We start from the raw sequence: 23,500 nt of genomic DNA on the forward strand, positions 1-23,500 counted from the left end.
AAGCACAGCAACATGTGATTAATTACTGTCTTCTAATTAGACTTTGTTGGGAGGCTTCAGACGATTTCATCTCCAGGAATATTTATCACATTTCCATACTGCTATTCAGATCACTCTCTCTCTCCGTCTGCTGCATGCAGCAGGCGCACACACACAACGACACACATACCCGAAAATCTGTTGTATGGAAAATGGAGGTGCCACTGACAAGAGGCAAATCATTATTATTATTAATATATATTTTTTGTTGTTGTTGTTGTTGTTTTTGTTTCTGAGGAGGGACATCAGACATCTCCGTATCTACAATAAGTCAATAACCTTACTAAAGCTGCGGGGCTGACTATTTAAGGTCGTAAATGTACCCAAATATATGTGCCATAAAAATGAGGTGACTCCCTTCAGGGGTCCTAAATGTGCTAGTTTAAAGCGAAACACAGTGGAGCAGAAGGCATTGAATTCTCAGCAGGTGTGTCCTTCACTTTGCTTTGTGTTGACATTGCTGCTTTTTACTGGAGGAGGCGGACTGATTACATGGCGGTGCATGCTGCCATTTTTCCTATCTCACTCCAGCAAACATTATTCTCAGAAAAAAAAAAAGCCTTTAGCACAGTGTGGACATCTGAAGCCATTTCTTTCAACATTTTGGCCGCTGGCAGTAATATTATAAATCCTTGTCTCTTTGGCGAAGCTCAACCCGCCACAGCTGTGAAATCTTTCTTTCTCAAACGTCACTGACAGTGGCTAATTCATGGTCTTCTTCCTGCGTCGTGATGCAGAAACATATTTTTTTAATCAGACAGTGAGGAGAGGTAGAGGTGTGCTGCGTGGTGTCATAAACACTGATTAAACAACCTCCTCTTTTTTTTTTTTCCCCCTCTCTGCATCAACTCACAAGTATGAAACAGACCAATGAGATTCAGAACTGGTAATGTATTAGCAGGTTACCACCCACTTACTGGGAGCCATGTGTCCAAACCCACCTCAGATCATTACGTGAATTCGGCTCATCATATTCACACACAAACCTCCGTGATGTGACCAATTTAAGTTGTTCAACTCAGTGATCTCCTTAATGCTCCTTCTCTTCTGATATCGACTTTTATAGGCGTCTTGTTGCTGAGATACAATTCAAGAATAGGGTGTGAGGGAGAAAGGTATTAACTAAAGATGCTGAAATTTGTTCCAACACAAAATTCGATCGATACATGCAAGCTATAATTTGGTCCCAGAGTAAATGGCTCTCAGCTGAAATGCTGTATGATTATATGGAGCAGGTATGGCAGTTAGTCTTTTTTTTTTTTTTTTAAGGACAAACAAACAAGATCCAATCCAATGTTTGAGTTGATCAGGGATTAAAATGGTGTGTAAGGTACCACAGTGCTGTGGGAGTGCTAATCATGGGCCCTGATCATCTTCTTCTTTTCTTTCTCAAAATATGAGTAACGAGCATGTGACAAAGGGTTTGAATGTGGTCGCTGTCAGCTGCCAAAGATACAGCCCTGAATGATTTCTCAGTGCCCAGGTATTTCCTCCATCATTCTTAGGATGACATGCCAGGAGCTTAACTATATTAACTGCTGCACAGTGACATTTTAATCATTCAGTATTTCTTTGTTTTCTGTGGGTGGTCAAGGCCGACTGACAGATGTGAAAGAAAACATCAGTTCTGTTTTTATTTGTGCAGCTGCTTTATTCTCACACAAAGTTTATTCTGCCACAGACATTCTCTAATCTTAGACTTGTCCCTAATGGATGGTTCTATAACTCACTTAAATTAAAACTGATTGTTTCTGTAAAAAAAAGAAAAAAAAAAAACATATACATTATTATCAACAGCTCAGAGGAATCAATGCTTCCTGTGTCGTTTTTCATTTTCCAGTCTTTGCTGTGCGAGGTCTTATTAAAAGAAAGATTTGACAGCAAAGTGAGTTTCTTTGTTATGAAGTCATGATCGCTGTGTTTTTTTTTGTGCTCTTTGGGTCGAGAGCTCTGCAGGAAAGCTGACTCACAATGCACAATGGCAATGTAGCATCTAGTTCTAGTTTTATTATGGATATACTTATGCCTCATGCTGTAAAATCTTTTTTTCTCCTTTACAAATGTCAACATGGAGTATAAGAACCATGTTGATGGGACATTCTGATGCTTAGATACATTTTCGTCCAACTAATTTACACATATTTTGTCACTACTTTCTGTGCATGACATATTTGGGATGTATTTAGTGGGTTTCAGCCTTGCAGTTCCCAGCTGAAAGATGTGAACACAATGTGCGGTGTTGCCAGTTGCCGAGTTTATCTGAATGTGCCATTCTTTTTTCTTATCCTATATCCTGTATCCATACATATCCATGTCCCTGACATGAAGCCATTCATGTTAATTTGATGGCAGTTTAACATGTCAGTCTCCCGGTCTTCTGCATCACTTTAAACATGGCGCATGCCTGAAGTGAATGCCGTCAGATTAACGTGGAGTCTGCAGCTGCACGAGGTGAAACATGCAAGACAGAGCCAGAGAGAGAGAGAGAGAGAGAGTGAGAGAGGTTCAATGTGCGTCACGTACTGCCTTCCAAGATCGCTGCAATAAATTTATTATTTCAATCATCATCTTTTATGCGCAAAGAAAATAAATCCAGTTTAAACTGTCTTGTTCTTGGTCTTGTTCCTCTATATCATAACATTTTTAACTCACCACTGCTCTCTCTCTCTCTCTCTCTCTCTCTCTCTCTCTCTCTCTCTCTCTCTCTCTCTCTCTCTCTCTCTCTCTCTCTCTCTCTGTGCTCGGTGCTGTGAGAGAGGAATATCATGTAAACGTTGTCTCTTTCTGTAAATGTCCCGTCATAGATGAAACCAGTAATGTTACATGTTCTATGTCTGAAAAGGCCTTAAATCTAACAGATCGCAGCCATAATACTTTATCCTCACACACTTCGTATGAAGATGCAGCCTTAGTTGAAAAGTGAGCTGTCACGCTGTCATTTGTTTTTTTGGTTAAACAACAAACAGTTGGCACGTGGAACAGTTTGTATCCTTCTCAGCGTGGCGATTGAATAAATCTCGCTTTGTGTTTTTTTTCTCAGCAAGGAGTACACCTCTGGCCTCAACATGCCATGAACCCGAGCCCCTCTAATGACAGTGTTAATGGGCTTCACACTTGCAGGTGAAGTGCTGCAGAGTGCTAATGAAATGCGCAGCACAAGCCAGACTGCTCAGCTCAGGGCTCTCGTTGGATGGGAGAGGGAGAGCCCCTGCCTCCTGACACGATAATTCATCCCCGTTTACCACAGCTCCGGAGTGAGGAGCCCAGGCAATTGGAGAGGCATAAATCCAGACTGAAATCTCTCAGATTGCATCCGAATGGCCCTTTAAACAACCTGCATGGCTGCCACCCTGACTCCATCTGAGCAATCTATCGTCTAACGGGGCGCCGCATGAGCCTCCTTTCCAATAACAGATAACAACGAAGGCAGGTGCTCTGGGCAAATTATGTGAAGGGCTCCTTTACTCTTTTGCCTTAGCACATACAAGGTGTAATATACAAGGAAATTAATTGTCACACACCCACACACACACACACACACACTCGCACTCACACATATCCACAGACACTCTTAGCTCATTTGCATGTCATCTCACTGAGTGGAAGAGTTGTCAAGGTCAGAGCTAAAGAGAAAGTGAGTGGGCGTATCTCATGGAGGCGACAGCGAAGAAGAGCAGATGACAAAATCTGTTAACGCTCTGCATATCATCATCTTGAACACTGTCACGGATGCGCCGTGGGCTCACTGATTCTCAGCCTCCAAGTGTATATTTATGCCCCTCACACTCGTCTCGAGTGTTGGAGACGTTGCAGCATTCGAGAAGTTCACAGAAAACTGTTTTTTTTGGGGGGGTTTTTTTCCCGTCTGATTTCTGCTAAAGCACATGGCAGTTTATTAGGCATTCCCGAACAGCCATTTGCTGACTTAACAGCAAATGGCTTGAAAGTGCACTGTTTGGGAATATCTTGTATTGCAGTTTAAGAGGCACTAATTGAAATTTGAAAGCGGGGTGATAAACTGAACTAAATATCTCGATTCTTGGCAGGTTGGAATGAGAAAGAAACCTATTAAGAGGAAGGTAAATTGCAAGAAAGCAGTTTTTTCTGGCGAGAACGTCAGATGCCATGATCAGTGATGCAAGGCACTTGTGCTGTGGCAGCTTGGCTGTTTTGTCATTACGAGCAACCTTGGGGGAAAAAAAAATAGAGAAAGCATACGCGAACAGAACACCAACAACTTATTTTGTGTTATGTTGCTGGTGTCCCTGTGGAGTTTTGCTTACTGTAGAGTCAACCCTGGCTCAATTTTTTGTTTATATGCAACTAGACTGCAACAGGAAATAGATATTGTAGGAAATGTAATGAATGACGGGGCACACACAGAGACTGGGGTCCCATTTGTAGTTTAGGCAACAAATGCACTTTGGTTATAGGTTTGGAAAAAGATGGGGGTTTTGGTGAAATGTAAAAAAAAATAAGCAGGTTGTGTCTGAAGTCACTGTGAACTGTATTAAACCAGACCAGGATCTTTCCCTGACCAGAAACCAAGACCTGTGAGAGTGTGAACGGAACCATAAAGTCACTGCAGGTGGATATTGTACTGTAAGATCAGATATTCAGTTCAACAGAGTTGATGAAACCTCTGCGAGTCAGATGGTTTCAGACTCCGGGGCAAGATTTTCTCCATTTTCATGGAGAATAAGAAAAACAGGTGTAGCTCATTAAGCAACACGTCGTTAAAGTCAGGAAAACAAATAGGGTTCTTCGTCTTTTCCCTGTTAATATGGAGTTTAATGAAATGATGTGCATAAAAACACCTAGACAGACATAAAAACAAACATATTTAAACATCTAAACCAAACACATGAAAGGCACCCAAACATCTGAGCGTATGCGCGACACACCCAGTGCACACACTTGCATTTAAAAGCAAATGGAGCACAACCATGTAGCCATCAAGGGAAAAGCAGCCAGGTATCCGTCTGCCTCCTTACTTGAACAGCTGCGTCCCTACTGCGGCTGTGTGTTTCATGTCGCACTATACACCGACTGCCATATGCTGCAGACTCCGCCTCCCCCACCCCACACACACCAAACCATCCAGCACATTTAATAGGAATAAATTGGACTCATTTATCTGCCCAGTTGGCGTGGTCCAAAACAGAGTATATACCTTCTTTTTAACGGAAAATGAATCATGGGGAAATGTGGGCCTCATGAATCTTTGCTCCTGTAGCTGCTTAATGGATGAGGCAGTACCTTCTTTAATGAGATATACCTGACTTCATCCTCTAGGGTTGTTGTGGTCATACACAAATTGTTGGTTAGAAAGCATGAATGGGATCTGGATCTGTGAAGTGTATGAAATGATCAGAGGAGAAAATCATTGATTTGTCCTGCTGCATTGAGTCATTGCTTGTTCTCACCTCCAAATGATCAGGGACTTGACTTTATTCTATAGGATGTGGGACATTTGTTGTGGACCTAAGTCTGTCTTACACAGTTCACATAATCTTTACTGTCCAGTGATCTTTCAATACGGACCAGGCTATGATAACACCATACTTCCACACAGAGACTGACCGTGTAGAGCTTTTTATCTTTACAGATCAAAATAACTCGTACCTCAAAAGGAACAACAGTATTATAGCTTCCTCATGATAAAGGCGGCGTGTGCTCTTAGCCGGGCACTCTTTCACTTTTTTTTTTTTTTTTTAATCATAGGCTCAAAAAGGCTATTTTCAGCTTATTAACCTTTATCTGAGTATTCAAAGAAAGTCTAGTTGAGTCCTCTGAGGACACAGCAATAAATAGACCATAAGAAGAAGCCAGGGAGTTGGACAGAGCAATGGTTGCCTGGCAGGATAGTGTGGATTGTGGATGATCGATGTGAAAAAGTCTCAGATAGGAATCAAATTCTAATGCTGTTGGCTCCAGCATGCTCCATTATGCACAGATTGCTTTGTTCTGATGGGGGGGGGGGGGGGGGGTACAGAGTGGTACTGTAGCTTGCGGTGGGAGATTATGTTCCATTAGTTCTTATGTTTTATCTAGACGGCCTCTGCATGCATCAAAGTAGCTTAATTCCAGCATGATATGTGTCAACCTGAATAAACCATGAGTAGCCAGCAATGTAGAAAATCTCATCTGCTCATGTTCCATTTAAGGTTTAGTTTAAATGATCAAGTGAATGCGTTATAGCAAAATTTAAAAAAAAGAAAAAAAAAATGGCTGCTGATGATGTGGCGATGTGCATGTTTCTTTTTCTCTGCCTTACCTGGTGGTGGATTCTGTAAAAGCTTTCCCAGAACAAATAGCCTTTCTCCACTCATGCTCCCTAACATTATCTGCCAGACAAGGATATATTGATCTATGTTTGCTTCTAAAATTAAGTAGCACAAGAAAAGGTATTACAGTTGAATATATTCAGCTGCCATGCAGTAGCACAGAGAGCACAGTGGGTAGCTTCAAAAGCACAGTTGTTATTTTGGGATAAACTGTTGCAATTGTTGGGGAAAGAAAAAAAAAGAAAGAAAGAAAGAGAGGACACTGTCAGTCTTCCATCACTATGACGGCACGGCAAAAATAAAATAAAATAAAAAAGTAAAACTGTCAAAAAGGCAATTTGAAAACGTCTCCTCATTTCCTCCCGCTGCTCGCGGTACAGCAGCGTTACCTGAGGGTAGTAGTTAAAGCTCAGCTCGTGACAGGTTGTGGATAAAGCGGCGCTGTGTATCTTTATTGCTGTGCGCCCTGTTTGTGTGTTATTCAGCAGCAGCTGGCCGGTCGGCCCTCTAAAGTGCGTCTCCCTCTGCCTCGATTAGGTTCAATAGAGTCATCAGCCGCACTGTGCTTCCATAGCTCGCCTTCCCAAGGTTGGCGGGCCCTCAGGCATTCAGACACACCATGCGATTAGCCTGAATATCACACACACACTGTTATCCAGGGCAGACAGAAGACTTGCCAACGAGCGAGCAGTGTGTACTGGATGTCAGCTGCTGTGCCTGGGTGCTCTGCCTGCGCCTGTACACTGGTGTTATGTGTTTACACCAAGACACACATATTTGGAGGATTTCAGTTGCTGATGCGTCGTGCAGATATTGAACATCTTTACAAAATGATTACAGGATGCAGTGTTTCCCTGAGACTAAAAGTGTTATAGCTATTATGAAGCCACAACATTTATCTTTTAGCAGTTTGCAGGGTGCTAACGTAGCGACAGCCAAACCTCCCTGCATTGGAAAAGAAGCAAAACATTGACAGGGTCTCTATTCTCGCTATCGTAGAATTTTGCAGGAATTTATTTCTCCTTATTGACAATTTAGTGCAGTAACATACACCCTGCTACACTGCAACTCCTGTGCATGCCTGTGTAGAGTTTCACATGTATGTTACTGTTCCTTCATTCTGTTCATTCAGCAGATCTGAAACTTCAGTTGGGGAATTCGGCACAGTGAACATGACTTTTCACTAATTTCATTTAAAAATCTGCATGGAATTCCCTGCTCATGATAATGTACCTTTAAAAAAAAAAAAAAAGTTTGTTTTTGTTTTCATTGCATTCACTGTGATGGATTACACAACTTTTTAGAGTCAGTTAATGGATTCCCATATCAAAAAAAAAAAGCCCCTCAGGCTGTTTTGCAGACATGTTCAATATGAACATTTTGTGTTGACTGTGAATACTTTGCAGACACATTCAATATAAAAAGCTTTGTTGGATTGATTTAAAAACAAAAAAAAAAAAAAAAAAAACATAATCTGGGAGAAGTACCACAAAATTGACTAATGAAATTTAGTTGTATATGACTGATGCTGTTCTGTAGAGATCCTGTTTGGATCCAGTCTTTCTAAAATCAGTCTGGTTATGTCTGGGCTGGACTGTCAGGTTCAACAAAGCCAAAATGTAGGCACAACATGATCCCCAATGTCAGTCTACAGAACGTAACACATCCCTACTTGTAGACAGGAAGTTAAAAGAGACAAGTCAAAGCACTTCCTTGCTGCTGAAAGGTCAGTACTGCTCTTCTGTTTAATTTAAAGCAAGTCACAGCATCTTCTCCTGGCCTGTTCCTACACATACAGTATACGTAGGTATACATTTATCAATAATATGTGTTGTGTGTGCGTGTAGTCTCACACACGTCACACAGCCGTTTACAGCATTTCTCTGTAAACACGTTTCTCAAGACGTTAGAGCTCGTCTAACTGAGGGGAGAGTTTAATGTGATTTGTTTCCTTGGGCCTTGAATCCCTGTGTGATAGGCAAAAAAGAAGCTCTGCCACATGGTGAAATGTTCTTCACTCATCAAAGAAGTTCATTTAACTCCTCTGTCCTCCTGAAAAAAAGCATTTCTAGGTTTCCTGTACTTAAAGACCTCCTCAGATATGAAAAATTAAACATACCTCTGAAATGATTTGCTGACTAGCTTCCCTGCCTGGAGACTATCTGGTTGAAAAAGCGTAAAAATGGAAAAGAAAATCTCAAACCAAAAATCGATTGATGTTCGACCCACCTGAGCGACGCTTACGGAACCGATCAAAGGAGCATTACTGGGGATGTCCTGCTCGCTTGCAGACCCGTGTGTCCACAGCGGCAGCTCTGTTGGAGGTGACTTTGTCCATCCCGAGAGGGAACAACACAAACAAAAAGACTTTTCTCCCATCGATCTCAGCACACCTCGCACCAGGTTCCTGAGCCTCACTCGGCCAGGGCTGAGGTGTTCCCTGTCACTGTCTGACAGATTTCCACTGCTGAAAGCAACAGTCTGTCGTCTCCCAGATTTGGATTGTTGTAACGAAAACATGAAAAGCTCTCTGCCAAAATACAAAAACAAATTTTTTTTTTTTTCTTTTCATCAGAGGAATTCTTCTCTGTGCACAACTTGGTTCTTCTTGTTCCTCTCTGAGTCTTTGCAGGAGGTTCTCTTTGCTGCAGCTCTGAGTTATTTCATTTGTCATGCATCGGGTGGGTGTGATGCATCTCTTAGTGTTCGTTATCTTACATAACGTGACAAGATGCATTGTTGCAGAGGAGTCTGCTAAATTTGCAGGTTCAGTTGTTACTGGCAGCTCAAGGCCGTTGATTGTGGTCTAGTGCCACTGCCACTGCTGTGAGCATTGTCTCAGGACATTTCCCACAAAGGTGGAAAAACATACCAGCACACGCTGAAGGCAGCTTAAATCAGTGTTCGGTTAGCAAAGGAACTGTATATTTGTCATTTCTGTAACAAGCTGATGCTAATACGATCCCTTCCGAGCTGGTGAGAAACATCTGCGCTGCTGCGACGCTGTGAATAAATATCCACTGGCTTCCAGTCCCTCTAGAAACGCCAAATGTTTCTCATCCTCGCTTTCAGCCTCTCATCTCTCTAGCAGTGCTGGAATTAGCTCAAATCTCCATTTCCACTTTTTTTTTTTTTTGTTTTTTTGCCACTGTTAAAACAAAATCCGGAGGTCTATCCACTATGTCCCTGTTTTAGGAGACAATGGACAAATTTGCACAGCTCCTCTATCAAATGTATTTTTGTTAACCCTGAGGGAGGGAAGTTTATTTAGATCTCTTTGGTTAGTGAATTTCTCACTGGAGTCGTTAGACAGCTGCTGTGTCAGTTTCAGTGTGAGGTGAAGTAAATAACACAAATTAAGACGCAGGAAATATTTTTTAACAGAAACTCAGTTAAGAAGCAAAAAGCAGACTTTATAGGAGAGATTATTCTGTCTCAGGTAGCCATTAGAACGGCATTTGATGGTTTATAAATCACATTGCAATTATTGGCTTTGTTGGCTTAGTTCTTTCTTTATCTAACTCTCTCAGTGTTAACATAAGACATCCCCAGTCGCCCGTGACGATGATTGTTTAACTGTCTGTACACAAGGCTGTCATGTCTCTCAGTGAGCACATAGAGCTGCTTCAGAGACATTCATTCTCCTTGTTTGAACTATAAACTCTTTGTGCCATATTACCATCACTGAGTGACAGTAGGGTTTGTGCAACAACATTCTTAGGGTTTTGGTAAGAAAGCTTCTAGCTCTCCATTTTAGGAACTTTCTTCTTTATTTATTTTTTGTTCTTAGCAATGAATTGTTGAAGCTGAGTATGGCAACATTTTTGAAGTCTGCGATCGCTAAAATGAATTGAGTTGAGTGGACTCCAGTGGATTTCATAGTATTTATAGCCCATTCAGTGTTTAGACGGGAAGTAACTTTCATTTCTGTGAGCTGATCTTTGCAGTTTGGCCTCAGGATGCAGAGTTTTCATTCTTGGATCTTGAACATGCTTTACAGCCGACCGTCTCTACTCGCTTCCGTTGTGCTTGAAATTCAATAAGTGTTTACAGCAGACACTCCATTTCAATTGCACAGTGCTTAGCATAATAAGCTAATTAAAGGTACTTCACTCATGATGATAACATTTTAGATTAAGGCACAATAAAATGCACTGTAGTCAATCTTCTTTATAGACTTTCATAATATCCATAACTTGCTTGGTGCTTGCATAAACTGCAATTCCATTCAGTTCCATTATATTAATAAGGCTGCAGCCAAGCCGGCCCATCTTAGAGTGTTGCCGTGCCCCACTCTCCATTTAGATACACAAAACAGCCACAATGAGATTCATTTATCAAGGTCCACAGACATTTATACAGAAAACACTGTGAATGTATGCAATCAAACATGTTTCACCAGCAAAGCAGTCTGTGTTTTGATTAAAAAAAACATTTAGCATTTACATTATATCCTGTTTATACCAGGTCCTGCTTTGACTGAGTGTTTAATTAGCTTTATGTGACTGAAACGTTCCAGGACTATTATTAAAAGACTTCACTGACTTTTTTGGGGGAGATTGGCCTCACCTGTCACCTTAGTCAACATATGAGGAAAGGTTTGTGTGTGTGTGTTTTAATCTTTTTTTTTTTCCGCATTTTTGCAACATTACACAGAGGAAGAAGACATGTCAGGTTTTTGGATCCACAGACTGTGCATTAACAATAAGAAAATATGCCATATCACCCTGCTGATGCTTTAAGTAATTATATCCAGCTTAGCCAGATGTTTACACCATATTTTTTCCTACTTTGAATAGATGGACTAATTAAAGAAACGACCGTCAAACAACATTGTTTGTATTGATTATTATTTCATTTCAGCGTGTGTATGAATGACCTGCCGAGTACGAATCGTTAATTAACCTGCCTACTCATCCACGCTCACCAACCGTATGTTGAAACATTCACATCAGCTCCCAATAAAGCTGTTTTCTTTCACCTGCTAACTATAACATTCATAGTTTCCTTTCCGTGTGATACCTGCACATCTGCACTTTATGTTCTGAGCTTAATTTCCTTATGAGTCACAAGGTGCTGGAGTATGAAGGGGGAGATAATCCGCTTGGACAGGAGGCAGAGTGCAGGTCTCAGAACCCTTGTGAGATCACTGTTTAACATAGGGGCATGAGACGCACATAATCTTCATGCTGATGCACCGTGTCTGACATTACAGCCTCAGAGCCTGTGCCTCGTGCCAGTTTATAGGCAGGACAGTGTTATTTTTGAGACGATGCTGTGTCTGTGTGTGTGTGCTGCTGCAGAAGAAAAGGGGGACGTCAGTTTGCGTTAGCGGATCTCAAGTGCATCGACAAGAGCCTCCAAATTAGCGCTATGAGTGTGAGTGAACAGGTCTTTATTGACATGTTTGTGTGTGTGAGGTGGGAAACCGTGTTTACGGGAGGGGATCAAATGAATGGAATTTTTTTTATCTCTTAACATTGTGTGATTGCGGACATTTTCCCTACATTTCTGTCAGTGTTTGGCCTCGGTGGAGGTATGTGCTCTATGTGCCGTTCTAATTCTGAATGTGTCTATTAGACGTAAAAGCCCTCTGAGTCTGAAAGGAGCTGAATGATGTCTAATACTTGTTTTGGCTGCGTCCGGCAGAAATTAAGCCCTGCTTATGTCATCTCTTCCTCTGCCTTTGAGGCAAACATCTATACTTAAGTCCAAACGGTTCCTTCCATCTAGGCCTCTCTTTCAGATGGTAAAATACAGCTATTCCTCCCTTCCACTTTGACAGCGTTCCTGCATTTAGCTGGGGGGACACCACACAAGCCCTTAGGGGAGAAAATTGATCCCCTTGCCTCGTAGCATCTTCTTGTCTCCTTCCACTGTCACTGAACAAATGCATCCTTTGAGCTTTCCCATTTTCTTGTCTTTAGGAGGAATAAAACTGACTGGCAGACGGCTTTTTTTTTCTTTCTTTCCTTTTTTTTTTTTGTCCTTCTGTGTTGTCACCTTTGTGTGGCTTGGTGTTGAGTGAACCTTTGCTGAGCTGACACTGCAACCACTACAATAATCCTCTGGGTTTGTGGGGTGCACAGGCACAGAATCAGAGGGAATTAAGACTGGCACCCTTGCCCTCCACTTGTGGGGCGGATTAATAGAAAACTGGTAGCACAACATCAGCAAACAGCTTAATGCTGTGGAGTATGTTGCCGCAAATAGGAAATGACACAGACTCTCAAAAGCTGTTGTGAAAACGAGGCGTCCTCCGTCGTCCTCTTCACTTCTTTTGATCTTATAGTCTTGCATGACTTGGGGTTTGTGGAATCACCAGCTTCATGGGTGGGCCGATTTCTCATGCACCCTCCATGCCAATGAGGGACAGGATGAAAGGGAAATTCAAATAAATACAGGGAGGAATATGCAAGCAAAATCTTCCTGATGGACAATTTGGACATCAAATTGTATTATGGGTAAATGTGGAGATGAGAAAACAGGAAAAGAGAAAAGAAGTGATAGCCACTTGATAGAGCTCTCTGGGGCTCTCCAGGCTTAGCCACTGAATTGTTTGCAGCTCTACTGTCCTCTAGAGGAAAATGAAACACATCACAGCTCTTTCCCTCTGCAGTGTCTGCAAAAGCTAAATTGTTTGACAGCCCAAGGACGTTTGGAGAGGAGGTGAAGAAAGAGAGAAAGAACGCACATTAACAAAATTGGCTCTTTCACATTCCTTTATTTCAGTGTTTTCATTCCAACTTTCATTCATCCCTCAGACATTTAAAGTCAGATAGACAGACACAATACAGGGTAGGATGTGTTAGTACAAATTTTACAGGACATGTGAAGCATGATTCATTGCTCACCTTAGTCTGTTTGACACTGAGGTCTGAGGCTCTGCTTTTGATTTTTCTTTTTCAATCACCCTGTGTCTTTGAAATTAGATTCATATACTACAAAAAATTCTGTTGCGTCTGATCACAATCCGCCAAATGATTAAGCTGCCAGCTCAACATATGCTTTGTGAAGACTGTGTCTGTGACACATGTGAGGTGGCAACCACTTCACTGTGCATTTTTGTGGAGTTAATTTTTGCCTTCGCTCTGTGAATTCAACCGCTGGCTTATTATGCAGCAGGCAGACTGAAGTAAATATAGTTCACATGATTCTGACACATCAGACTGTAGAACAATGAGAAACAGTTTGATTGCAGAGTGATAATGAAGGACTGATGTTCACAGTCACTGAATCTTTTTTGGGGAAAAAAAAAAAATAATAAAGACATTTATATATAATTGACTAGTCTGGGTTGACATGACGCCCACTTTACACACAGTCTAACACTATTAGGAGTCAGGTGGTTCCAGCATGTTTCTGTGGATTAAATGCTTGCTTGATTTTCCATGCCTGCAGTGTTGATGTGGACGAGCTGCGGTATTTTTCAGCTCCTGGAGAATCTTAAATTATGTTTTATGCTTGAACATCTCCAACATTTTGATTCCACAGGCGTCTGGAGTGAATTAGATTATTTCTCCAGCACAGTACGACTTTTCTTTTTTCATCAGTTTAGACTAAAGAGATACTTGTAGCAGTCACAGCAGTAATCGCTGTGACTCCTGCTGTCCTGGACCCTCTGCAGAATGTCCTCCACCTCCCAGCCTGTGGTGTTGCCTTTGAGCTGAGCCGTAGGTATTCTATATGTTAACTGTGATATATTACATCCACATAATGCCCGTATGTGCTTGTGGGAATGCCTGCTACAAGTGCATCACAATGAGCATGTCCTGCTTTCAGTGTAGAACATTAGAAATGTTCCATTCATCTGTACATAGGTCGGTGCAAAGACGAGGGATGATCGCAGCAGCAGATGCAGCTGATTATTCAGTCTTATTGCTTTGCTGTAGATAAATGGAGCAGTAAATAAGTAAGGATTATGAAGTTTATTATGAGTGACACTAATGCTATTCTACAGTATAATAGCATGCTGTACAGCAACTTGAAGCTTTGACTATAGAGGTACATTGTCACATATACACTGTTACCAAGCATTTGTTTGTTTGTTATATTTCTCTTTTTGGCCAGGATCTGAGGATCCTACCTCTGTTAGTGTGAAGAAACCTTGTAACCTTAGTAACCTTATGTGAGTGTTGTGAATCATTTAAAACCATGGAGAGCACATGGACAGTATCTCTTGCAGAGAAGCCTGCAATCATCCCTCACATGTCCTGCTATTGTCTCAGAGAAGTCTTCCACTTGTGTTTTTTAAACGGCAGCTCTGTCGCCGTGTGAATCTCTCCAGGTTTTTGCATGAAGACATTGTGTGAACACTACCAAGCAAAAGTTTGAGAATGGTAGAAATTTAAACAGTTTGAGTTCAGTGAATAACTTGAGCAGTGAACTGCCCGAGGTACCAAAAAAAAAAAAAAGGTTGGGTCACCAAAATCTGAAAAAAGGAAGTAGTTCTGTAACAAAGGAAGACGGTGGCTTCCCATGATAAAGACCAGCACAGTCTACAGATTTAAACCCCACTGAGCTGGTTCAGGATCAGATGGACAGAAGATCTAAAGCAACTTGCAAGTGCCACACGTCTTCTGCAGCAGTGCTGAATGAACTTTCTCAGCAATGTTTGATTTGCTGCTGAATGCCTCAGAAATTTGGGTTAATTTTGGTTAAACAAGAAAATTCCATGAATCCTTGCTTTTAAAATATTTATTTGTTCTGTACTTTAATGTCAGAAACACAGACTTTGACTTATGTAGAATTGTTTAGAGACTTTTGACTGTTAGGGTTCATATGGCATATTTAAAATTCCTTGACAGATCAATGGACCCAGAGACTTTACAGAACAATGCTCCTCACCGCCTCTGCCACACTCTCCCCTTCCCTTGTAGCTTTTGTAGCTTAGCAACAGCCTGGGTAAGTGGCTCAGAGCTGGAGAATAGAGGAGGGAGGGTTAATGGACCAGCATGTAGAGTCTCTTGCTCCCCTGTGCCTCCCATTGTTATTGTCTCTCTAATTTGACACAGTTTAATTGTGTAGCTGTGCCTTAATGACACATACATCATCCTGTCAGTGAGCAAATACAAATATAAGCTTGGCCTTTAGTGCTGCCGACAGTTCATTGTTGGAGAGGAAAGCGTTTGCTCGGCAATTGGGAGAGAAAAGTTGACTTTTTTAATACCACAGAGCTGCAACCTGTACCTTCCCTGTGGCCCATTTAAATTTAGCCCACATGTCACTGTTTTTGTCAGCGCTGTTAAATAGCACATGTCATTGGGGAGAATGGAAAGAAAGTTGTTATATTTATAGTGTTAACAAACATTTACGACACATACACAGACGCAGAGCTGCTTTAGGCACTGACTAGGAGCAGACGTTTACCTGTCACAGACAGTTTTGTCTGTCGCAGCCACCAGTTATGATGTTCCAACTTATTTCTCACTCCAGCCTCTGTCTCATGTCTAAATTTGGTAATTTCCTGCATGAGGAGGAAGCAGGAACTGCTGTCATTTGGTCACAGGGACCTGCATGCACTACTCTCCACAGATGACAAGGGGTAACTGGTGGCTTCATGTGTACCGGGGGCCACATTAATCTATGTTGTCCACAGGATAACAGCGAGGTCCACAGGCTAATGACAGTGACTGTGGTTCACAGGGAAACTCTGCAGCTGTCAAGTCATTTCAGAGTTTAAGAAAAAGGCACCTGACACCTGTGGCTTTCTGCTTCAGAGATATATATATATGTGTGTGTGTGTGTGTGTGTGTGTATATATGTAATGTCACATCACATTCAGACATTCAGCCTCACAGAGTCGACACAGCACGAATCAGGTCACTGAGCCGATGCACAGCCTTCGAACCTGTTCGCACGAGCCTGTGGAAGGCAGCAATATGCCTCTTGAAATTATTCCGTAAATTTTGAGTGTGTTGATAAGCTGCAAGATCAGCAGGGGGTGGGGGGGGGATGAATCGAAGGCAACAGTGTGCTATCTGTATCTGCGTGTGAATACCAGCGGAAGCGCGGCTGAGTCGGGAAAAGCAACACAAGAATGATCACAAACACATTAATCCATTTAGGTGTTCTGAGGAATTGTGCAAAAAAAAAGAGAGAGATTGTTTAGAAGCCTGCTGGCATTTAAAGTAACATCAAAAAAGTCAAGACTGTGCAGTCCTATAAATCCAAAGCAAGACTTATTTATACCTCGAGCAGTAAACCCCTGATAATACTAGAACATCATCTTTTTTTTTTTTTTGCTGAGCAGTGAATGCAGAGCACACACTTCTTATTCATATGTATCAGGTCCAGCAGCTAGTCTGGAACATCCACAGTGCTTCCCAGAGTAAATCGCACCCTTTACTTCGAGTTTCTTCCCCTTTTTTCCGATGGATCAATCATAATTGTTTTCTACTTTTTAAAAATCCATCATCCTCTTCAGTGGATCTCATCTGCTTTGGAGACATGAGAGGCAAAGGCTAAAAGCGTGAAAAGCCAGATGCATTAGTGTTAGTAACCCTTTTATTACTTCCGAGAAGGTGGGTACCACCCCTCCACAGTTTTCTAAAAGCAATTCACGGTGACAGCGTTTGAAAGATGCAGGAGAGGATGTACAGCGTGCGGCTGAAGCTCACACCAGTGAAGCAGACCAGTGGGAGCCGACGATAATCCGATTGACTTGTGAACAAAAGTGCTTAAACCTCCCTGCTGTGTGGTGTATTGTTGGTGTCCAAAAAAGTACATTTTTATCCTGCTGGATTGCATCAAAATCGCTGTCCCGTGGACACAGAGGGAGAGACACATGCAAATTGCGAATACAAATGCTACAGAGAGAAAAAGGCCACATTCACTGCAGTAATTTACACTCACCAGAATTTGCATTTGTGCCACGTTTGTAAGAAAGGGAACAAAACTCAGTCCCACAGTGTATCTCAAGGTACATCTCCACGTATAAAGATACACATCCCAACAGCTGTTGAATGGCTGACGGACGGACAGGCAGGTGATCAGAGATAGTACAGATCACAGCTATTTTCATCAAGAGGGACACTTCTTCTTTCTTTTCCTTTTTCTTTTTTTTTTTTGAAAACCATTTCCATCGCGGCTTTTCACTCTGTTCAATGGTGCGGCAAATACCATTTATATCCATTCGAATAACTCCGAACCATTAAAGAAAAAAAAGAGGAAGTTGGGGATGCAGCCCTGTGGCTCGGCTAAAGGGGATGAAGTTGGATTGGAGGTGGATATGCAGTGAATGCCTGGATTGCTTTTGCCAGACTTTGTGTCGAGTTGGAGTTCACTTCAACAGACAGTTGTTGCCACAGCAGACATTTTGTTCAGACAGTTGTGTAGCTGTGGAGCTGCTGAGGTATAAAACAGGGCTATGCTGCTATACATGAATGTTCAGAAATGGATGAAAAGTGGAAGAAGAAAAGTGGAATTAAAAAAAAAAAGAGTGTACGATAGGTGACATGATTTAATTCAAATATAATTTAGTGTATATATAGATATAGATATAGATATATAGATATATAGATATTAACAGCAATCTCCTCCTGTGGGCACACATTAGTACAACCTGATGTATAAACAGATAAATTGTCATCCTGGGAGATGTTACAATTGTTGAACTTGTGTACATTAATAAAAAGTAAAAATGTACTGGCATTGTTCCACAATATGAGACTTGGACCTGCGCTGAAAGGCTTAAAAACAGCTCTACTGAGTTCTATCAGTGAAGCTTCGAGTGGCATAAGAAATATACATGAGCATACATAAACCACCTGAGGAGCAGTGTGTGTGTGTGTGTGTGTGTGTGTCATTTTGTTGTTCTTGCATCATGTTTCATAGGAACATGTCCATGCTTGGCGCACAGCTGATGTCCACTGTTTGAAAAACACATGTATTTACAATTCATCTTCCAGCCTCCAGCTTCTCTCTCTCTCTCTCTCTCTCTCTCTCTCTCTCTCTCTCTCTCTCTCTCTCTCTTTGCTCTGCTCCTCTTCCTGCAGCCTCCACATACTCAAAACTTCAAAGTGTCTGTTTATTAGGATATTTACTTACCACTTCCTCCAGGGCACAGCATTGTGAGCTGAATTTTATGTTAATAAATGCTGTTTGTCTTCCCTCACTTAACAGAAAGATTATGAGAGTAAGAGCAAAGGAGTGCGTGCACCCGTTCTTTTATTCATAACGTACATACAGGAGGAATGCTTAGTGTTGGATTAGACAGCACTCTCCAGTCCCCCCCCCCCCCTGCAGCCGTATGAAACTACCGGATAAATGCTGTTTTGTCTAGTTATCTTACGACAGAGAGATCCTGGTGTCTGTTCTTTACAAAAACAAGCCTGAATGTGACTGTTGGTTATAGTCTGTAATCTGTCATCGTGACTTGGATAGAGACTTAGGTAGGCTTTGATTGAATGCTATGGCCAAAAAGACAATTACATACCATTGCAAACCCTGCAGGAAGGCATGGAGAAACAGGCCTGATGAACCCGAGGATGTTTCTTGTAGAGCACCAGCCCCATCTTCTGTCTCTGTCAGGCAAAGGCAGTGCTATTTATCTTCATCACATGAGCACAAACACAACTGTCTGGGAACCAAGCAGGAAAAATGAGTGTTATTCTGGTGTCGGTTTTGGTTTGCATATTCCATTCATCAATGACTGATCAATACCGTGTCATTTCATCCAGCCTCTCTGACATGATTGTGAATCATATGTTTGCAGACGTTTTTTTGTGTGGATAGAGAAAAATCAGCCTGACGTGAGCTCCGTCGGACTCAGAATGAATGAGTGAACAGTTAATCCAGACCTGTATGTAGTTGGAGGACTTGATTAGACTGGTCTGAATCACTGGCTCACACTGAAATGTTCGTGTCATCACTCTAATGAAGGATTCGTGTATTTGGTTTTCGATGTCATGCCGCAGAACGAGTTTGGGGCCGATCAGACGCCTCTTTGGTGGTATTGCGTGATGGATAAGAACGTACCGACACTTGTCATTCTCATTCTGACCAGATTCAGAGTGCAGAATTCTGCCCTCAAAGCTGCAAATAACCTCGTCCTTGCTTCCCTGTTACCTGTAGATGCTCATCCTTGTTGCTCTCTCCAGCCCTTCAGCGAACAAACTGCCTTCTGTTAGAGCCAATTATTTCTCATCTGTCCACGCCACCTGCTGCTGCGTTTCTGCACCCTATGTCTTGTGTTTTGGTGCACAGGTGAATCACTTGGCTTTGTTTCCACAATAGGAACTGGATTCTGCCAGTTCAGAGTTTGTGGTGCTGCAGGACATCTTCCTATACAGCCACAATACAACCAGAGTCAGAGTCAGAGTCAGGCCTAAATCCACGGGAGAATTCTTCTTCTTCTTCTTCTCCTCTGGGTTCTAACGTTTGTGGGGAAAATCATCTAACAGGTGCATTAGTGCCTCTTACTAAACCAGAGTCTGTTGCAGTAGATCAGTAGTAAAAAAGAAGACTAAGTTCTCTGTGCCGTTTCTGTTGATTATTAATACTACATCACATCTACATACTTTTACTGATGCCTCTCCAAACCCCTGAATGAAAGAGTGTTTTCTTCTCTTAGTGCTAATATTAGTTCCCCTCCTTCTCCATTATATCTGCTGCACTCTAGCAGTACATGTTTGCTGGTTTGTGGTTGGCTGCAGTATATGTTATTAGATCGAGCCCTGTGTGTTCTATTCACAGACGGGTAAAAGCGATCTGTTCGGCCTGTGTTCGATGTTCCGCTCATGCCTACATGTTTTTGTACACTGTAAAAACGTCTTCCTGTATCAGCGGCTTCCTAGGATTCTTGCCAGATTTTGCACTCATGATTAATCTTGGTTCTGTTTAAGGTAACGTGTGTGTTATCTGTTATCTTTTTCTTATCTCTATATATACTGTATATCTCCATTCTCTTCAGTACATTCACACTGAAGGGAGACACCTGCTGTTATTTCCTTATGCTTACTTGTGTTTTCTCCCTATGTTCCTAAGCAAACTTAAAATCAAACAGCCACTGACGCACCATAAGGATGCCAGTGTGTACAGGCAGAAGAACTCCATATGTCCCGACAAAGTATTTAAGTTTCTTGAGGTTTAGGTCTTGAGGTTTATTCATCCATGGCAAGCAAGCAGACAAATGAACTTGCTCTGGGTAAAAAAAAAATCCATTGACCCTCCCAAATGCATGCTGGTCCTATAGTGACTCCAAAACAAAGTAAACTAACCAACTAAATACAATCCAACCATGAACAACCATGGTAGTTCCTGTAAATATTATTAGTATGTGTTTTATTAGTTTGCCTCTTTTTGTAAAGACAGTCAAACGACAGTTTAAACTTTCCAAAAGCTTCCAAAAGAAGTTCTCTCCTGTGCTGGTTCCAGTGTAGTTTCACATCCTTTTCAGTTCTAGTATCAAGATGAACAGTTAATACAAGAAATCCTTTACGTAAATGTTTTGGAAATAAATGGAATCTTGCAGTTTCAGGTTCCTTCACCACAGTGAGTTTCCAGAGTTTCTGCTGAAAGACACAGAGAAAGGAGGATGGATATTAGCAACAGTGTGGGTGTGATAAGCTGAAGACAAGATGCACTCACATCACTTTCCACATGCTAAATTAACTGCTTGTTCATGTGAGGAGCCAAAGCTTGAAAGAGCAGCTTATGGTTATGAAGATGTATGGTGGTTTGACATTGTAGGAGGCAACAGAAAGTTTGTAACACTTAAAACTCCCCATCATGCATCATCACGGTGAATCGATTCCAAACTCTTTAAGTTTTCTCAAGCTGCCAGCTACTTTTCCGCTGAAAGAAAACCACTGCAGGCCCAGTTAGTGAAGTTCAATAACACAGAGACTATTAGCATCCATCAGGCTTGGGACTAGCTTACACATCATCAAAGTCTTGTGAGTCTTAGCCAGATTCCCTCTCTCCCTCATTCTCTCTGGGATCTACTTTTTCGTATTTAATGAAAGTAAAAAAAAAAAAAAAAAATCTCTCATCACCACCCACTCCCCATAAACTAAACAAATAAAAACCAACTGTGTGCTCTCTTGCTCTCCTTTTTGATTTTCAGATGTGGAAAGGACTGATCATATCCACATTAACTGACATGAAGCACCTACTTTATCCATCCGCTGCCAGCGTAGCACTTAGTCCCTTTCTGCATCAGCTAATCAGACCCTGTGGTTCCTCTTCAGCTTCATCCAGTGGCCTGTTAGCTCACCATAATGGGATTTTCTTTGGTCTTTCTCAAGCCTGTTTACTATTTCTATGTCCTCATCTCTCTCTTTTTTTTTTTTTTAAATCAAGCTACTGTGCACAACAGCAGTCTCAATGATAGCAGCTGAACATACAGTAAGGTGAGACGGAGTTCAACATGGACTGGTGCCGACAGACTGTATCCACTGAGTGATTAGTATTAGTGAACGTATAACTCGGGTGATAGATTTTCAGATAGATTTTCGTTGTCGTTGTTACAGTTATAAACATGCAGTTAAACTTATGGAACTTTCATGGTTAGGGTTGAAGTCACGGGTTAAAGAAACAACACGGACTATTAGTTTAAAGTGGGAAACAAACACTGGTCTCCCGTGTGAAAGTCCTCCGTTGTTGACCCATCCCTCACCCTAAATGTGGACTTTGTTGATCTATGTACTACTTCACTTGACTTCCTGCTTTGCTCCCATCATAATTACTGCAGCCACTAGAGGTCGCCTAACAGTAGAGCATAACTATGGGCAGTAATAAGCTGCTGCACAGATGCCCAGTGGGCTTGTATTTTATTTATTTATTTATTTATTTTTTACAGGACAGTCTCCCACTGAATATTCCATATGATGGCTTTAACTTGTATGTTTGTTGACAGTCAGCACATTAATATGAACAGTTTTGTTGTCTCACGTTTCGTCTGTGAGGGTGCTGGACTGGACTGCGAGGGGATGAAATGCACTATGAGAAGGGAATTGAAAACCACATGTGTTTCCATGGAGATGAACTGAGATTTCTGACAGGCAGGTTTGCTACAGTCCACAGTGACTCTAAACATTCTGGGCAGGATGCTGCGCAGTACGATGTTGCCTTTGTGTGAACCGCTAAACACAATTTTATATCAACATTAAACCCTCAACTGAGCATCTTCACACCACAGGTGGATAAAAACCAGGCTTTGCCTGTAGTTTTGCAGATTAGGCGCCAACAAATCTAAATTATTCATCCTATTCATATCCTGTAGCCTGTGTGCAGTATGAAGCCTTACTGCATCAACAGTACAACAAAAATGGAAAAAAAGGAAATACCTTCAAAAATAAAGTTGAATAGAAATTTGTCCGATCCCAGCCTACTGTACTGTACATAGAAATACAATCGTCATCTACATTTTTACCAGGGGAGAAGAAAAATAAGTCGAGCTACAGCATCCATTGCACAGTATACTGTCTATGCTGGCTAGTGTTTATTGTTTTTCAGCGTCAGTAGCATTCCTGCAAGGGCTGCACTTTTAAAATTGTACCCTGCCGGTAAGGAGAGGTTTACGTCTCAGCTCGGTTTAACCCCTTAGTTGAGTAAGAACAGTGAGTAGTGCAGGTCAGGGGGCTGCTGCTGACTCCAGCCTTTGATTAAAAAAAAAAAATCACTGTCATAGAGTGGTCAGCAGTGAGATGCTTCTATTTTCTTAAATATTTTGGCCACATTAAGTGTGAATAGAAGAATCACTCAATTCTACTGTTACGTCCTGTATTCTGTGTAACTTTTCACAGCAAAGTACCTCAAAGTCTTCAGGATTCAAGATAAACCGACGTTAATCCTGCGTTTAGTTTGGAAGCAGTCGTGTAATTCACTGAGGTTGGTTCCAGGGTCACATGGTGGCTATGGTGTCCCTCACTGATTCTATTAGAATTCATCATTAGTATAGGAAATCTTGCTAATAGTTTGCTGATAAGAGAATACAGCGATGCATTCCAGTTTTATCTTCCTGTTAGAGTATCCACAGGTCAGGCGAGCTTCAGATGATTCACTTTTATCTTTTATTTAAAAGATTGGATTTGCTCTTTTATTTAATTTGAATCATTGTTATCCTGAATTTAATCAGTTGTGTTCAGGGAAACCAAATTCACAGCATTAATATTAATATTAATGGGAATAATGTGCACTGGATTTACATACAGCTACACCTTTGAAGGCAA

The sequence above is a fragment of the Toxotes jaculatrix genome, chromosome 12 (genome assembly GCF_017976425.1).
Source record: "Toxotes jaculatrix isolate fToxJac2 chromosome 12, fToxJac2.pri, whole genome shotgun sequence".
Lineage (NCBI taxonomy): Eukaryota > Metazoa > Chordata > Actinopteri > Toxotidae > Toxotes > Toxotes jaculatrix.